Below are 17,570 nucleotides of genomic sequence, written 5' to 3'. Positions count from 1 at the left end.
TCAATGGAGATGCAGATGACATCCCTCTTTCAGGTGGGTCTTCGGTGAATGCTGGCTCCCTCAGGCAAGCTCGCTCCAAAGATGGAGAAGCGGCTGTCCTCTCGCTATAGGGTCAAATTAGTCAGACTGGAATCCATACTGGAGAGCTTTTGACCTGTAACACAGACTAAAACTCTAGCCCATTGGTTAGTCACGTAATAAAGAAACATTCCAGCATCCTAACATGATACCTCCCCCCCCCCATTTGTCTTTCTCTTTAGGTTCTGAAAACCACACCTCTTCAAGCTTAAAAGTGGAATGATTTCCAAGTGGAACTCTTAATTCTGTCACACCTCTTGGAGTAGTTTTTTTTCATTAAATTAGCTTCAATTAAATACTTTTGTACCACCCTTGTTTGCTACAGGACTCTGGCTGAATCAGTGAACTTGGTTCAACTACTGAACTCAGTTCATCTGTTGACAGATGCAGTAGGAGGGTGTACACTAGTGAGTGAAAACAGACCTGGGCCCTGCCTGCATGGAGTTGTTGCTCCAGTGAGGGAGCCAGGTATTAACCAAGTAAAGAAGGATGTAGTGATTTAAACTCTGATAGACGCCATTGAGAAATCTTCCTAGGAAAATAGAAAAGTAACATTTGACCAAAGGAGTGGAAGTTAACTAGGATTGAGAAGAGCATTGTACACAGACAACATGTGCAAAGCTTCCTAGTGGAAGAGTAGTGCAACTCAGAAATCAGAAGGAAACTGTCATGACTGATTCATTTATGAGTAAGATTGATTTAGAGGCAAATAACAGAAAACCCAACTGAAAAAACAAGGAAGACATTTATTAGCACACATGAGTCCTGGTGTGCAGTCAACCATAAGGTCAGTTTGAACCGCAAGGTCAGTGGTTCAAACTCACCATGTTCCTTGGAAACCCTGTACAGGGTTGCTATGAATCATAACCGACTCAACAGCACTTGACAACAACAACAACAAAGATGGTAGTTCAAATGTCATCAAAGTCCCAAGTTCTGTCCATCTTTCATTTCTTGGTCTTTCCACTTTCAACATATGAGCTCCTATGGTTACGAATCGGGCTGCGAACCGCAAGGTCAGCAGTTTGAAACTACCAGCTGTTCCACTGGAAAGATGAGGCTTTCTGCTCCTGTAAAGATTTACAGCCTTGGAAACCCTATACAGGGTCGCTGAGTCGGAACCAACTCCATGCACATAACCACCACCACCATCCCCATGGTCACAAGAAGACTGTAGCCATTCCAGGCATTGTATCCACCATACCAAGGTTCTGAGATGAATGAAAGAAAGGGTTTCTTCTTTGTATTTATTTTTTAAGAAGTAAGAAAACTTTTCCAGAAACATCCCATCACCACCATTATACTTCCCTTCCCACATCTCTTTGGTCAGATTTGCCCAAACAAATCAAACTCCTACTCATAAACCAAATTCAAACTGAAGCTGAAGAAAATAAAAACAAGTCCACAAGAGCCAAGATATGGCTTTGAATATATCCCACCTGAATTTAGATCTCTAAATCCCACCTGAATTTAGAGATAATCTGAAGAACAGATTTGATACATTAGACAGTAACAACTGAGGACCAGAAGAGTTGTGGGAAGACATTAAGAACATCATACAGGAAGAAAGCAAAAAGTCATTAAGAAGACAAGAAAGAAGGAAAAGATCAAAATGAATGTCAAGAGACACTGAAACTTGCTCTCCAGCATAGACATGTTAAAGCAAAGGGACGAAATGAGGAGGTACAAGAGCTGAACAGAAAATTTCAATGGTCAGCTCAAGAAGACAAAGTCAAATATTACAACAAAATGTGCAAAGATCTGGAGTCAGAAAACCAAAAGGAAAGAACATGCTCAGTATTTCTCAAGCTGGGGCCACTGAAGAAAAAAATCAAGCCTCGACTTTCGTTATTGAAGGATTCTCTGGGCAAATTATTGAATGATACAGAAAGCATCAAAAGAAGATGGAAGGAATACACAGAGTCATTGTACCAAAAGGAAATGGTTGATGTTCAACCATTTCAAGAGGTAGCAGCATATGATCAAGAGCCAATGATGATGAAGGAGGAAGTCCAAGGTGCATTGAAGGAATTGGCAAAGAACAAGGCACCAGGAATTGATGGAATAAAAATTGAAATCTTTCAAGAAAGTGAGGCAGCACTGGACGCACTCACTGATCAATGCCAAGAAATTTGGAAGACAACTATCTGGCAGACTGATGACCACATTTGTGCCCATTCCAAAGAGAGGTGACCCAAAGGAATGCGGAAATCATTGGACAATATCTTTGATATTCCATGCGAGGAAAGTTTTACTAAAGGTAATACAGAAGTGGCAGAGAACTTCCAGAGGTTCAAGCCAGATTCAGAAGAGGCCATGGAATGAGGGATATCATTGCTGATGTCTAATGGATCTTGGCTGAAAGCAGAGAACACCAGAAAGATGTTTACCTGTGCTTTATTGACTACACAAAGGCTTTAGACTGTATGGATCATGACAAGCTATGGACAACATTGCAAAGTATGAGTATTCCTGAACACTTAATTGTGCTCATGAGGAATCTGTACATGGGCCAAGAGGCAGTTTATTCGAACAGAACATGGGAACACCGAATGGTTTCAAATTAAGAAAGGTGTGCGACAGGGTTGTATTCTTTCACCATACTTATTCAACCTGTATGCTGACCAAATAATCTGCCAACCTAGGCTATATGAAGAAAAACGTGGCATCAGGATTGGGGGAAGACTCATTAACAACAAGCACAACCGTGCTTGCTGAAAGTAAAGAGAACTTAAAATACCTACTGATGAAGATCAAAGAGCATAGCCTTCAGTATGGATTGCATTTCAATATGAAGAAAACAATAAATAACATTTTTATCAATGGAGAAAAGATTGAAGTTGTCAAGAACTTCTTTCTTCTTGGCTCAACTATCAACGCTCATGGAAGCAGCAGTTAAGAAATCAAGCGACATATTGCATTACGCAAATGTGCTGCACAAGACCTTTTTAAAGCATTGAAGAGCAAAGATGTCAGCTTGAGGACTAAGGTGCGCCTTGACCCAAGCCATGATATTTTCAATAACCTCATATGCATGTGAAAGCTGGACAGTGAATAAGGAAGACTGTAGAAGAATTGATGCTTTTGAGTTATGGTGTTGGAGGAGAATATTGAAAGTGCCATGGGCTGCCAAAAGAAAAAAACAGATCTGTGTTGGAAGAAGTGCAGTCAGAGTGTTCCTTGCAGGTTAGGATGGCCAAACTTCATCTCTCATACTTCGGAAATATCGTCAGGAGGGACCAGTCGCTGGAGAATGATATCATGCTTGGTAAGGTGGAGGGTAAGAGAAAAAAGAGGAAAACCCCCAGTGAGATGGATTGGCAATATGGCAGCATCAATGGGCTCAAGCATGGCAACAATTGTGAGGTTGGCCCAGGATTGGGCAGTGTTTTGTTCTGTGGTGCATAGGGTCACTATGAGTCAGTATCAACTCAATGGCACCTAACAACAACAACAACTCATAAACCATCACTGGTGATAAAAGCAGGTCTACCCACCATAACTGATATAGATCAGTCTTAATTCAATACCCCAGAGGGTCCAGGCCCACCTCCTTGAAGCACGTGGAGCATGTATTCAGAACATAACTTCAATTCTGGTAGTTGCCAGGGAGAAATTACTGTTGGTTAGGAACCATGTCAGAGAAGGAGAGCATGGTATGCAATAAGGCTGGAGAAAGCAAACTCTCATCTTTCTCTAAGAGTCATTGGATGATATTAAGCAGGAGCTGCGCATAAAAAGATGCATTTTTTAAGAAGACCACTATGACTTCTCTGTGAGTGTGGATTAGTAAGGATTTGGGAAAGAATGCTTTTAGGGAGGCTAATTGGCAGGTAACTGCAGTGAGATAGTTAGCCTGGTGTTGGTGTTGGTGACGGTGATGGAGCTAGTTAGGAAGTAAGGTGAAGCATGCCACATCATGATGGGATGTGGCAGTGAAGTAGGAGGAAAGTCTAGGGGAACTGCCAAGTGTCTCCCACTATAGTAGTTGTGTCATTTCTTAAAATAAGAAACCTCAGATAAGGACAGCTTTGGAGAAGAAAGATTAAGGATTTGAATAAAAAGAGATAATAAAGTGAAAAAAGAAAAAGCAAACCAGGAGTTTTGTTTGGATTGTGTTGAGGATCATTTCTTGAGACGCTGCATAGATGGTAGAGCTCTGGACCAGAAATGGAAGTGTGGTCTTTAAAGAGGAAAAAGGAACTGCTAGTCTAGAGCTTAAGGAAGCTCTGGGCTTGGCTCCCACTTTCGAGAATCAGCCTCTAGGAAGTGGGCAAAGTGGGTTGCATGCGACTGAGGAAAAAGGTGTACAATGGAAGAGAAAAGGTCCAGAGACTAAGTCTGGGCAACCTGATATTGGGGTGGGGATGGGGGAATGTAGCAAGGCAGTCTGAGAAGGAGGGAAAAGAAGAATAAAGAAAGAGAGGATCCCAGAAGCTCATGAAAGAGAGTTTCCAAAAGGACAGAGTAGCACTGGTGAGCCAGGGGAAATGTTGGCTGATTGGCATCTGCTGGACTAACCTTTGGGCACCTTTACCACAGCAACTTTGGCCTCCTGGTGTGGTGCTATAGGATAAGTATTGGACTGCAAACCACGAGGCTGGCATTTCATATCGACCAACTGCTCCTTGGAAACCCCATAGGTCACTATGAATTGGAACCGACTCTACAGCACTTAACAACAAACACAGTAACTTTAGGGAAGGGCAGGGTAGGAGTTAATCTAGAGTCTGACTGAGATAGTGGGAGGGAAAGAATGAAGGTGGAGAGAACAGCCAAGTCCAGGAAAACTGTACAAGCGGAGTTTGAAAAGTAGGGACAGATAGTGAAAGGGGCTCTGGAGTGTTACAATTAAGTGTGGAGGTGATGGGATTAGTCATACTGGCTGGAAAGGGACAACATTATATCATTTACATTGTCCCAGGTAACCTGATCTCCACGTTCCTTCTGGAGCTTTTTTTCTGACCTCTTGGTACTGACTTCAGCTCTAATTAGCAGTGGTTTCATCTTGTCTGTGTTTGGGGCCATATCTTACTTGGTTTTGTACCTTTTGGCACCTAGCAACAAGCAGTAAGCTAGGTAGGGACAAAATGACTATCTTTTGCTTGAAATCACGTCTGACACGAAGGTTCTGAAAAATTTCTTTTTATTAAAGTGATTTTGTGGCAATGCCCAGGGAGTAAGATTACAGGCAAAAGAAGCTATTGGGGAAGTTGTGAATAACAGAGGTTTGAAAGGATGAGGTGGATGTGTTGGGAGTGGAGAAATTAACAGGCTGACTGATCTGATATGAAATATGGCACTGTGGGTTAATGCGTTAGACTGCAAAGTAAGTTTGAACCACAAGGTCAGCAGTTCAAGCTCACCATGGGCTCCTCGGAAACCCTATACAGGGTTGCTATGGGTCAGAACTAACTTGACAGCACTTAACAACAACAACAACAACCTTAACAGCCCCATATGTCTGTCAGTTTGTCAAACCATGGTGACTTGTGTGTTGTGTTACTGGAAGCTATGCCACTGTTGTTTCAAATACCATTCATAATGGACAGGTTTCAGTGGCGCTTCCAGACTAAGAAGGCATTAGGAAGAAGGTATGGGTGGTTGACTTCTGAGGGACAAGTCTCTGAAAGCCTTATGCATAGCAGTGAAACATTGTCTGATTTAGTGCCAGAAGATGAGCCCCTCAGGTTGAAAGGCACTCAAAATCCAACTGGGAAAGAGCTGCCTCCTCAAAATAGAGGCAACCTTAATGATGTGAATGGAGCAAAGCTTTCAGGACCTCGTTTGTGGATGGGGCATGACTCAAAATGAGAAGAAACAACTGCAACCATCCATTGATAATCAGAACATGGACTGTATGAAGCATGAATTTGGGAGACTGGAAGTTGTCAAATATGAAGTGGAACACATAAAGATAGATATCGTAGGCATTGGTGAGGTGAAATGGATTGGTATTGGCCATTTTGAATCTGGCAATCATAAGGTTTACTGTGCTGGGAATGACAAATTGAAGAGGAATGGCATCACATTCATCATCAAAAAGAACATTTCAAGATCTATCTTGAAATACAGTGCTGTCTGTGATAGGATAATATCTGTAGGCCTATAAGGAAAACCTGGTGTGGTGCTGTAGGTTAATGCACCAGATTGCAAACATTTTGAATTGCAGAGCTGGCAGTTCAAGCTCACCAGCTGCTCCTCGGAAACCCTATACAGGGTTGCTATGGGTCATAATTGACTCGACAGCACTTAACAACAACAACAAGGAAGACCAGCTGATACAACTATTCAAATTTATACATCAACTGTCAAAGCCAGTGAGTAAGAAATTGAAGAATCCTACCAACCTCTTTGGAGTCCTGGTGTGGCGCTGTGGTTTAATACACTGGACTGGAAAGTTGCTTTGAACTGCAAAGTCGGCGGTTCGGGCTTACCAGTTGCTCCTTGAAAACCCTATACAAGGTTGCTATGGAACAGAACTGGCTTAATGGCACTTAATAACAACAACCAACTTCTTCAGTCTGAAATGGATCAAACATACAGTCAAGATATATTGATAATTACTGGTGATTTAAATGTAAAAGTAGAAAACAAAGAGGAGGAGAATATCAGCAGCTGGAAATATTGCTTTGGTGATAGAAATGGTGCTGGAGAAGCCACAATAGGATTTTGCAAGACCAATGACTTATTAATTACAAATAATTTTTTCAACAACATAAACAGCAACTTACAACATGGACCTCACCAAATGGAAAGCACAGGCATCAAATTGAATACATCTGTGGGAAAAGACATTGGAGAAGTTCAGCTGTGGTGAGTTGTATGCCACCGAGTCTGTTCTGACTCATATAGGGTTTCCAAGGTTACACATCTTCACGGGAACAGAAAGTCTCATCTGTCTCTTGAAAAGCAACTGGTAGATTTGAACTTCTGACCTTGTTAGCAGCCCCGCTCATAATCCACTACACTACCAGGACTCCTTGGAAAAGTTCAATAACATCAGTTAAAATAAGATGCACGTTCAAGCTGAAGATGAAAAAAATTAAAACAAGCTAAAGAGAACCAAAATACAACTTTGAGTATATCCCACCTGAATTTAGAGACCATCTAAAGAACAGATTTGATGCACTGAACATTAATGACCTAAGGCCAGAGGAGCCATGGAACGACATAAAAAAATGTCATATGTGAAGAAAGCAAAAGATCATTTAAAAGACAGGAAAGAAAGAAAAGACCAAAGTGAATGTCAGAAGAGACTTTGAAACTTACTCTTGAATGGAAAGTCACAAAGCAAGTGGAAGAAATGATGAAGTAAAGGAGCTAAACAGAATTTTTCAAAGAGCAGCTCGAGAAGACAAATTTAAATATTATAATGAAATATGAGAAGACCTGCAGTAGTTAGAAAGCCAAAAGGAAAGAACAAACTCAGCATTTCTCAAGTTGAAAGAACTACAGAAAAAATTCAAACTTTGACTTGCAATATTGAAGGATTCTATGGGCAAATAAAATATTGAATGATGATACTGAAGGAAGAAGTCCAAACTGCACAGAATACATTATTGAAAAACAAGGCTTCAGGAATTGGTGAAATACAAATGGAAATGTTTCAGCAAACTGATGCAGCACTGGAAGCGCTCACTAATCCATCTGGCCAATCAATTGTAGACAATCCATATTTATGCCCATTCCAAAGCAAGGTGACCCAATAGAATATGAAAATTATTAAACAATATCAATATCACATGCAAGTAAAATTTTGTTGAAGATATTTCAAAAAGGGATGCAGGTGTACATTGAGAGCAAGGTGCCAGAAATTCAAGCCAGATTCAGAAGAGGCTGTGGAATGAGGGCTATCATTGCTGACGTCAGAAGGATCTTGACTGAAAGCAGAGAATACCAGAAAGATGTTTACTTGTGTTTTATTGATTATACAAACATTTGACTATGTTGATCATAACTAACTATGGATTACATTGCAAAGAATGGAAATTACAGAACACTTGATTGTGCTTATGTGGAATCTGTACATAGACCAAGAGGCATTCGTTAGAACAGAACAAGGGAATACTGAATGGTTTAAAATCAGGAAAGTTATACACCAGCATGGTATCCTTTCATCATATTTATTCAATCTGTATGCTGAGCAAATAATCTGAGAAACTGGATTATATAAGAAGAAGATGGCATCGGGATTGGAGGAAGGCTATTAGCAATCTATGATATGCAGATGATACAACTTTGCTTGCTCAAAGCTAAGAGGACTTGAAATACTTACTGAAGAAGATCAAAGACCATAGCCTTCAGTATGAATTATGACTCAGTCTAAAGAAAACAAAAAGCCTCCCAACTGGACCAATAAACAACATCATGATGGTGAAAAGATTGAGGTTGTCAAGTATTTCATTTTACTTGCATCTACAATCAGTGTTCATGGAAGCAACAGTCAAGAAATCAAACAACATACTGCATTGGGCAAATCTGCTGCAAAGAACCTCCTTAAAGTGCTAAAGAGCAAAGATGGATGTCACTTTGAGTGTGTCTGACCCAAGCCATGGTATTTTCAATCACCTCATATGCATCTGAAAGCTAGACAATGAAGGACACAAAAGAAGGGATGTATTGTAGTGTTGGTGAAGAAAAACACTGAAAGTGACATTAACTGGCAGAACAACAAACAAATTGGTTTGGGAAGAATATAGCCAGAATGCTCCTTAGAAGCTAGGATGGTGAGACTTTGTTTCATGTACTTTGACCATATTATCAGGAGGGACCAGTCCCTTGAAAAAGACATCATGCTTGGTAAAGTGGATAGTCACCGAAAAAGAGGAAGACCCCCCCCAACAAGATGGATTGACATAATGGCTGCAACCCTGGGCTGAAACATGACAATTGTGAAGATGACGCAGGACTGGGTAGTGTTTCTTTCTGTTGTGTATAGGGTCGCTATGAGCCGGAAGTGACTCAACAGTACCTGACAACAGCAACAACAACCTTAACGTATTGCAGAATAATATTTTTTAAATAATTGTATTTGGGGTGGGGGGAAGACAACCCAATAAAATAGAAGAGAAAGACAAATAGAGTCCTAGAATATCTAAGTCTGTGATTTATGAGAGAAAGCAGAGGCATAATTAACAGGCAATGCAAGGGTTTGTCACTCAACGAGGCTAGAAAATTACTCTATTTGGGAAGCTAAAAGCACTTTTTATCTCACTTTATACTAATTACAAAAATCAATGTCCAATAATTTAAATGCAAGTATATATATGCAAGTAACTAGAAAGGATGAAAATGGTTTATTATCAAAAGTGGGTGAGAGAGGCCTCTGTAGCCTTTACAGCAATAGCAGGAATTATATAGAAAATAAAAATATAATTGGCTCTGTGAAATGTAAAACTTCTGTATGTTGAAAATTCTCATAAATAAAACATTCATAGAGGCAGTGAGAGTTTTCATATTGAAATGTTGAGGCAATCAGAGGCAGTAAGAGTCCATTTATGAAAGATGAAGTTCAAAAGGCAAATTTGGTTGAAAATGTTAAACTTACTCATAATAAAATAAATGTAAATGAGAATGAAGAGAGACCACTTTTTGCCCATCAAGTGAACCTTTTGTGAAACAAGAGGCGGGTGCACTGGCTCAGCTTGGTGGCATGGGCACAGCTGGCAATACTGTGAAGTGGCAAAACCTTTCTAGAAGGCAATTTGCTTAAGATGTGTGAAGAGCCTCAAAAAGGTTCATACTGCTTGATTTGGTGATTCCATTTACAGGAAGCTCATCCCAGGAAAATGGCCTAAAGCAATGCACAGAGATTGGTGCAGAGAGACACACATGGTGGCTTTATTTATAATAGAAAAAAAAAAAAGCTATCAAAGTCTCCAGCCCCAGGGGGGATGGTTGACCAAATTGTGTTTCATTCATTAAATGGATTATTAGGCAGCCATTAAACATAATAATTACAAAGAACGTTGACTAACATGGGTGAATGTGTAACATATAATCAGTGTTAAAGGATAGTGTAAAATTATATATATGCATACATATAACCATTTATTATAAATAAATGCATCAAAAAAGACTAAAAAAGGATGTGCTTTTCAGATGTGTTTTCACCTAGCATGGCTCTAGAGACTGGAATTCTTGTCAAGATTTTTGTTATTTATGTCTTAGTTATTCTCCAAATGTTCTCCAATGTTCAAGTATCACTGTTTTTATAATATGTTTTCAGAAATACAGAAGGCAACAGGAACAATGCAATAAACACAATATACTTGCCATTCAGTACCAAATATTACTTTTATAATAATTGTTAAGTGCCATCTAGTCGGTTCCAACCCATAGCGACCCTGCATAGGGTTTCCAAGGAGCAGCTGATGAACTTGAACTGCTGACCTTGCAGTTCAAATCAACTTTGAAGTCCAGCATATTAACCCACAGCACCATACCAGGACTCTTTTATAATAATAAAACAACAAAAAATTAGATGCCAGTCAGGTCTCATGGGAATGGTGCCTGAATCAGGCCAGGTTTGAAGGACGGACTTCGATGGACAGAAAAGGAGAGAAAATGGTCCCTTGTGACTCAGGGAAGAGTAACTAACTCATCTGTTGATGGGAAAAGTAGCACTTTGAACTGATTAACAAGATGGAATACATATGAATCCCATGGGGATCTTATTAAAATGTAGATTCATTTTATATCTGAGTATATCTGAGATGAAAAAAAAGCAAATTCTTGTCAGGGATCAGACCAGAATAAAGCAGTTTGAAGGCTAGCTTATGAGGGAGGCTACTTAGATGGACCCTTTAAAAGAACTTCATAGCTGAACCAGTGCCCACCATTTGAAATGCAATTCTTTAGTATATGCTAAAAATTGCAACAATGGACCCGAACATACCAGTGATCATCAATAGTAACATTTCATTCTGTTTTACATAAAATTGTCATGACTTGAAGCACCTAACACAACTACAGTATATGCCAAACTTCCTTCATACACAGGTCTAAACCTGAACTCTTTCGTTCTGTAGGTCATTATGTCTAGCCATGTGCCATGATGACATCATTTAATTATTGTTACTTTATCATGCTTCCTGATAGGGCAAATGCAGCCCCTTTCCTCTTGCTGTATTCCCACCACTTACTCTTCTTTCTGAAAATCATCTTGACTGTTCTTGTCCATTTATTCTCCCAGATGCCTTTTTTAATCAGCATATTAAGTTCCATTAAAAAAATCCTTGTGGGGTTTTGATTAGAAAGGCACTGAATTTATACATTAATTTGACATCTTTACAATATCAAGTCTTCAGGACCCTAACATTTCAAGGGTGGTTGAGTCTAAGCCTCTAATTAATGAGACCAGGAAGGAAAAGTCGTCATAGAGATGGGTTAAAAACAAGGAGATGGTGTTGTCATGGAAACCAAGAGAGCCCAGCGTTTCAAGAAGACGAGTGTGATCAACAATATCAGACCCTGCAGAGAATTCCAATAAGACAGGGATGGAAAAACATCCGCTTAAGTTGGTAATTAGGAGGTTATCAGAGCCCTCAGCAAGAGCAGTTTCAGGGGTGTGATGGAGCAGAACCCCAACTGCAGCGCCTGAGGATGATAGATAGTGAAGACACCCCTTTTAGAGAAGTTTAGATAATTAAGTTCAGATAATTAGAAAAGTTTAGAAAAGTATTGTCTAGGAACTAGAGATGGTAGTGTGGAGCCAAGAGAAAGTTTTCAATTCAATTCAATAAATGTTTTCAGTACTGACTAGTTGTTGGGGATACAGTGTGAACCAGGCAGAAACAGCCTTGCCCAGGTAGAGCTTATAGTCTAAACGGAGACACAGACATGACTCAAACAATTCCATGAATGAACAATGATAATTATAAAGAAGAGGTGTATGGTGCTGGCAGCAGCAAAGGGACTCCTGAGTCAGGAAATGAAAAGATCTGCTAACATTTCCTGGAAGAGATGAGTGGATGTTAGCCAAGCTAAGAGGCATCACATAAGCATTCTGAACAGAGGGAATAGCATGGAGGAAAGCTCTGTAGTTAGAGTAGCAGGGCATGCTCTGGGAAGGGAAAGACTTTAACCCAGTGGGTGAGGAGAAGCAGGGTGAGAAATTAAGCTGGAGTCATTGATAGGCAGGGAAGATTTGCGGCTTTATTCCAGGAATGATGGGGAGCCTTTAAGAAGTTTAAATATGGTGATGATGTGTTCTGATTTGTGTGCTCTGGCTTCTAGAAAGTATTTTAGGGGTGGATGTGAGAGGGGCTACAAGGAAGCAAGTCCATGAGAGGCAATGTCCATCTGTAATACAGACCAGATATGATGTTAGCAGTGGAGTTGGAGAGAACTGGAATAATTTGGGAGCCATTGAAAGATTAAGTCAGCAACACTTGAGACCGAGCTGTAAATAGGGGTGAGTAAAAATGAGTGGTGAAGGAAGACCCCAGGTCTCTGGCTGCTGAAACTACTGGCTGGTGGTGTCTTTCCATGAGACATGGGACTCCAGTGAAGGACTAGAAGAGGTGTCTGTTGAGTATGTTGAATACGAGGTGCCTTTGGGACTTCTGGCTTCTGGAACCTGAAAAAGAGCTTGGACAGGAGATGGAGATTGGGGCAGCTTTAGGTTCAGGGGGCTTGACGCTCAGGGGACGGGTGATATTAAAGAGCAGAGTGCAGAGGAGTGGACAGAAAACAGGCTGAACCCTGGTGAACATCAGTATTTAGTGATTGGATATGGGAAAGGAAGATGGAGAAGGAAGGGCCATAAGGAACCAGGGGATTTGGGGATGGGGTTCCCAGGAACTCAGGAAGAAGAGAATTTCCAGAAGGACGTTGAGACCAAGTGCAAGGAGGCCAGGGAAGTGAAGGTTGATTGGTGACCCTGGGCTTGGCATTGGAGGACCTTTGACAGTTTGGCAGGGGGTGGGCCTAGGGGGTAGCAGCAGTTGAGGAGACGGAAGGAGGGGAGTGCTCCAGAGTGCTGGGAGCAAGGTAGATAGAGGGAGCAACACGTACTGATTTTTTTTTTTTTTTTTGCTTTTTGTTGTATTTTTAATGAAAGAGCAATATTCACATTCACATATTAATTTTCCCAGAGGAAGGCACCTGTGGGATATGAACCATTGCAGAACTGGGACAATTAGCAAAATGAGGCCTCTGAGGAAATAATGCATGAATACCAAGAAAACTAGAAAACACTACCACAAGAAGCCAAAATAGACTTACATAAGTGGAAAAACATGTAACTATGATCCTGATCAGACTAAACAATGTGAAAATGTCAATACTACCCAAAGCAATCTACAGATATAATCCTGATCCAGATTCTATTGTACTTTAAAGAGATGGAAAAATTAGTCATCTGCTTTATAGGGAATGGAAAGAGACCCCAAAGAAGCACAGCATGACTAAAGAAGAACATAGTAGGAATTCTTCCACTGCCAGATCTCAAAACCTATACAACTGCAGTAGTCAAAACAACCTGATACTGGTCCAATGGTAGACATACAGGCAAAGGAAAAGAATCCACATGTAGATCCATTCACCTATGGACAGCTGATCTTAGGCAAGGACCAAACTCCACTCATTGGGGAAGAGAAAGTCTCTTTAGCAAATGATACTGACAAAACTGGATATCCATTTGCAGAAAAATGAAACATGATCTATACCTTGCATCATATACAAAAAAATTACTCAAGATGGATTGAAGCCCTAGATGTAAAACCTAAAACTATAAAGATAAGCAAAGAAAAAATAGGGGCAAACTTGTTTTTGTTGTTAAGTGCCATTGAGTCGGTTCCTACTCATAGCAACCCTGTATAGGGTTTCCGAGGAGCATCTGGTGGATTTGAACTGTTGACTTCGTGGTTTGCAGTCCAGAATTGATCCTACAACACCACACCAGGAGTCCAGGACAAACTTCAGGGCCTCAAATTTATTACATAAATAGTCTATCAAGCATAACTAAAAATGTACAAACAGCAGAAGATAAACCAAGCAACTGGGATCTCCTAAAAATCTAAACACTTATTTATTATTGTTTTTTAATGCTTTATTGTGAATTATGTGATCAGCTTCACATTGATCCTGTTGTATATCGTTTCTTTGCCATGGTTACAATCCTTTCCATGCTTCATCCATCAACCAAAGGGTATACCCCGCAAGCGTGCTCCCCAGTCGTCCGCATACACCCCCTCCCCATCTCCAGGTCCAAAGTCCCCAGCCGCTCCATCTCCCCATCCCTGTCATCATCTCTGCCTCCATCCCTGGCATCACTGCTTTTCTGGGTAGGGTTCTGTTCTCCGCTCTTCTCCTTTGATGGTCCCAGGGACATCCACTCCTAGACTACAAGGTTAATCACTCCCCTCCCTTTGCCCCAAAACGTCTACCTTTACATTTCCAGCTCTTACAATCAGTCCTGATAACAATTATTCACTTTAGTATCACAAGAGACCTATAGGCATCTCCTTTCATCAGCCCTGACTAGGCAGAATGGATACTACTCAGTGGAGATTCTACCTTGCTCCACACCCTCTGGATCTAGTTTCCCTTTTGAAAGGTTGTAAGCCAGTCACTTCTTGCCTTTGTAGCTGCCCCCCGCCCCCATTCTGGGTAGCCAATGTCCAAGTTGCCCATCCCTGTCCTCTCCGTGAGCAGAGGAGGTGGGAATGATCCTCGCTGTGAAGATTTATTCACTTTTTTCAGCTACTGCTACCATGGGTGTATGTCAAGTTCATCAAATTGTATCTGATTATTCTTTTTTCCCTTTTCTTCTGGTTGAGCTCTGATCATCCAGCCATTGAAGCCAGGTCAAGTGGGTATTATCTGGAAGTGTAGGTGTACTTATGCATGTGCTCTCTCTTCTTATCAGCTGGGTGCTTCACTCCCCACTCTAGTCCTCTGTGACTATGTCGCTGACTCTGGGTTCAAGAGTCCCCTGGACTTGGCACACTGCTGGCCAACCCGGTCTCCATCTGGGTTCACAGAGACTATTGAGTGTTGTAGGGCTTAGCTCGCAGCTTCATTGCTGTTTTTCCCTCACTTCCCCTTATCGGTGATGAATGTGGTCACCAATTAGAGCATGCATTCCCATTGAGCCTTAATCTTAGAAGGGGGTTTGCCCAGAGGGGAACCCCACCACTTGCTTTGATGTCTCCTGGGCGAGGCTCTTGTTTGTTCTTGTAGTAATCACTCGGCCTGTCTATATGTCTTGTATTTTTCCTGTCAGTCTTTCTTTCAGAAAGTATCTTCTGTTCTTCTGGCCACTCGAGGCTGGTCTGCTTGTCCTTTCAAATGGAAATATCCACCCTAGAAGATTCTGGATGCTGTTCAGTATTCCACCTATGGTCTTGTGTAATGCAGAGGCTCCTCAGGAAGCCTCCTTCCCTGGGCATGTTGTAGCCCCATTTTAGGTATTTCAATCAGTTATAGGGAGAAGACAGACTTACAGGCTTTCTGTGGCTATTCCTTTCTCTCCCCCTCCAGCGTCTATTTTATAGTGATATCTAGGGAAACCAAGATTCAACAGACAGCCAAGCGTCTTGACATTGTTGTTGTTGTTGTTGTTGTTGTTGTTAAGTGCCGTCGAGTCGGTTCCGACCCATAGCGACCCTGTACAGGGTTTCCGAGGGTGTAAATCTTTACAGGAGTAGAAAGCCTCATCTTTCTCCCGCGGAGCGGCTGGTAGTTTCGAACCGCTGACCTTACGGTTCGCAGCCCGATTCGTAACCACTACGCTACCAGAGCTCCTTCTTGACATTATTTCCCCCCTTTTCCCCATTCAAACCATGTCACAATCTCTGTATCCCATAGCCCTGTTCCAAGGTTTTGCATACATCATATATTTAATCATGTTATGGCTTGTATGTCTTGTGGGTAAATACCAAGTAGACGAATTGCTGGATCATAAGGTATTTCTATTTCCAACCTTCTGAGGAAATGCCATATTGCTTTCCAGAGTGGTTGGACAATTTTGCAGTCCCACCAACAATGTAGGAAGGTTCCAGTCTTTCCACATCCTCGCCAGCATTTGTTTTCCTCTGCTTTTTTGATCTTTGCTGTTATTGCTGGTGTGAGATGATATCTCATTGTTGTTTCGATTTGCATTTCTCTGATGGCTAGCAATCATGAACATTTCTTCATATGTTTGTTGGCTGCCCGGATTTCTTGTTCATGTCCTGTGCCCATTTTTTAATCGTGTTATTTGTCTTTTTCTTGTAGAGGTGTTGTAGTTTCCTATATATTTTAGAAATGAGTCTGTTATCTGATGTGTCGTTGCAAAAAAGTTTTTCCCATTCTGTGGGTTCACGTTTTACTCTTTTGGTGAAGTCTTTTGATGCACATAAGTTTTTAATTTTTAGTATGTCCCACTCATCTTTTTCGTCTATTTTTTGTTTGTGTACTTTTCAAAACGTTTGGTAGTCTGTATATGCCCTGAATTAGCACCATCACATTTGTCCCTATTTTTTCATTGACTTTCATAATTTTGGGATTCACATTTAGATATTCAATCCATGCTGAGTTTATTTTTGTATAGGGAGTGTGGCAAAGGTCTTGTTTCAGTCTTTGACATATTGCTTTCCAGTTCTGCCAGCACCATTTGTTAAACAGACTGTCTCCTCCCCATGCAATATGCCTAGACACTTTGTCAAAAATCATTTGGCTGTATGTGGTTGGGTTAATTTCTGGATTCTCGATTCTGGTCCATTGATCAATGTATCTTTCATTGTACCAGTACCAGGCTGTTTTGGCCACTGTAGCCATGTAGTAAATTTTGAAATCAGGGAGTGAGAGACCACCAACCTTATTCTTCTTTTTAAGCAGTGCTTTGCTTATCCTGGGTCTCTTTCCTTTCCATATAAAGTTAGTAATTGTCATTTCCTTCTCTTTGAAGAATGTTGTTGGAATCTGGATTGGGATTGCATTGTATGTGTAAATTGTTTTGGGCAATACTGACATTTTCATGATGTTGAGTCTGCCTATCCAGGAACATGGTGTGTTCTTCCACTTCTGTAGGTCCCTTTTGGTTTCTTGTAGTAGTGTTTTGTAATTCTCTTTGTATAAGTCCTTTGTTTCTCTGGTTATGTTTATTCCTAAATATTTCATCCTTTGTACGGCTATTGTAAATGGTATTGCTTTCCTAATGTCCTTTTCAGTGCTATCGTTGTTATAGAGAAATCCAACTAATTTTTTTATGTTGATCTTATACCCTGCCACTTTTCTCAATCTTCTGATGAGTTCTAGTAGTTTATTTTACTGAGTCTTTGGGATTTTCTATGTATAGGATCACATTGTCTGCAAATAAGGAGAGTTTTACTTCCTCTTTGCCAATTTGGATGCCTTTAATTTCTCTATCATGCTGTATAGCTCTGGCTAAAACTTCCAGCACAATATTGAATAAGAGTGGTGATAAAGGGCATCCTTGTCTGCTTCCTGTTCGCAGAGGGAGGGCTTTCAGTTTCTTTCCATTGAGAGTGATGTAGGCTGTT

This window comes from Chrysochloris asiatica, unplaced genomic scaffold (genome assembly GCF_000296735.1).
Source record: "Chrysochloris asiatica unplaced genomic scaffold, ChrAsi1.0 scaffold00296, whole genome shotgun sequence".
NCBI lineage: Eukaryota > Metazoa > Chordata > Mammalia > Afrosoricida > Chrysochloridae > Chrysochloris > Chrysochloris asiatica.
Note: the sequence above shows the minus strand (reverse complement) of the source record.